We start from the raw sequence: 2,019 nt of genomic DNA on the forward strand, positions 1-2,019 counted from the left end.
ACTTTTGAAACATTTTGACGAAATTACGCCTTGGTCAGTCGTATTTAAGATGGTTCATTTCACTAGAAAGAAAAAATTGAATTTCCAAGGCATTTCCCTTTAGTTAATGCAGCAAAGTATCAAATACAAACCATCGAGAAATGTAATGGAGAAAAATTCCCGTACTTAAAGAAATTGAAAAGAATTTGAAATTTACCTGCGCAATTTGGAAATGGTGCCTTACTTTAAAAATGGCGATTTGTCTTTTATAAAAGCAAATATGAGGTTAAACAGTGAGTTGCTTTAAACAATTAGGTTCATATGCCTTTACTGGATATTTTTTCTCTGTACGTTGTTTGCACTTGACTGAAGATAAAACAAATACCTTTCCTCACGCAACCTGTTTATTTATCTTGTTTGAAACAAATGTCACAAAATATGTAAATGTATGCATACTTGAATCATTAAGAAATCAATTCTTTTGCTTGTAAATCTGACCTTTGTTGCTGGAAAATTTCACTCGGAGAAGCATCTGCTGGAATGCGAAGGTACTTACTTAACTTCTACTTTTTTCGAAATTTCTCTTACATCTGACTAGACTATGATTTGCATTTGTAACACTGAATATTTCAGCCCTTTAAATATCTTATTAGACCGTATCTGAGAAAAAACTAACGGAAGTTAAAACATAATGTTTTTAAGAGTTGACAGTAAATCAGGTGAAGAGTGTCGTAGTGTAAGCGGTTTGTGTTATGATAATGAGAAGAAAAAACAAAACAAAACTGCTCCTTCACAATTTAATTATTTCGCACACGAATATTGCAATCTCAGGTTAAAAGTCACCATAGTGTCGAGAAGAATAGCATCACCCTTTTAATCCCTGTAAAGACGATTTACTTTTGTTGTTGTTCACTATAGTAAACAAATTACTGTACTGAACACACTTTCACGGATAAAAGTATCGATGCTCAATTTAAGTAAATATTAGTGCAACTAGCTTACCTACGAAAATACTGTAATTTTGCTGTTTTTCTAAATGGCATTAATTGCCACGAGAAGCTAACTCTTCTAGGTTAGAGTGACACAGATCTTTGAACAATTTTGTCTACATCTCTTCTTTTTCCTTACAGTAAGGGCATTTGCCCACAATTTTGTCGAAACTAATACAGTTTGAAATTACTATATCCATGATGGAAAATTTTTAGTCTTGAAAATAAACCCTAATCGATTTGGTGACTATGGGCTATCATTCTAATGAGTAGAACGAGTCTAGTGGCTGACCAACAGATATCTTTTTGGAATTTCAGTTTTAGATGGAATGGTCTTGATGCCGTTTTACGTATTTTACTTTTATTCAACTAAAAGAAGAGTTTTAAGTAAACAATGTTTTACGGTAAAAGGTCGAGGTGGTTTCTTTGTAACAGGTAGCACCTTTCATTCCTTGCGTGGTAATTTCGAAGAAATTGCATACCTCCTGATATGATGAGTCAACCACGTTTAGTGGAAAGTCTTTTAATTTTAATTAAAATGGAAATTAACATCCGTGTAATATTTTTAACGTTCACTTCAAAATCACGATCAATTAATTACTTTTTTGAAATCTTTTTTCCTTACATAGGTATACGAAAAAATGACACCAATGTCGAAGACGTTATTGGGCTTATTGCTTTTCGCTGTTTTGTGTCCGTGGTATTCCTGTGGACTTGCGCCACAGTTTGACAACCGCGAAACGTCAGGGGAGGAGCCATTGCTTGACCCTGTCCCAGATCCCTCGGGTTCTCACTGTCAAAGGAACAAAAATCCAAAAGGTCTGGGGTTCATTGGCGTGAAGTACAACTTACTCAGGGGAAACCCCGAGGGGAAAACCGAGATGGGTGGTGTTGATCCGGGACTTGAAATCACTAGGAAGATTTTAAAGCTAACATACGAAGACGGCAAAGCAGTCCCCGACCAGATCTGCTACGAACCACGCCAGGTGTGTTCTGTGTCGAAATCAGCTAAGATCTTTGGTGGAACCAAACGCTACCAAGAAAAACTGAA

General features: G+C 35.8%; 1 pseudogene across 1 annotated transcript in view; it reads left to right on the forward strand.

The window, feature by feature from the left end:
- The first annotated feature begins 502 nt into the window (after positions 1-502).
- Positions 503-2,019, forward strand: part of LOC110054845 (uncharacterized) — a 9,735-nt pseudogene continuing 8,218 nt past the window's right edge. Inside the window, exons 1-2 of the transcript XR_016209954.1 lie at positions 503-527; positions 1,598-2,019. The exon at positions 1,598-2,019 is cut by the window's right edge and continues 20 nt beyond it. The product of XR_016209954.1 is annotated as an uncharacterized LOC110054845 (transcript). The remainder of the gene's footprint in view (positions 528-1,597) is intronic.

Source organism: Orbicella faveolata, unplaced genomic scaffold, assembly GCF_042242905.1.
Source record: "Orbicella faveolata isolate gen_17 unplaced genomic scaffold, um_ofav_v1 contig_3, whole genome shotgun sequence".
Lineage (NCBI taxonomy): Eukaryota > Metazoa > Cnidaria > Anthozoa > Scleractinia > Merulinidae > Orbicella > Orbicella faveolata.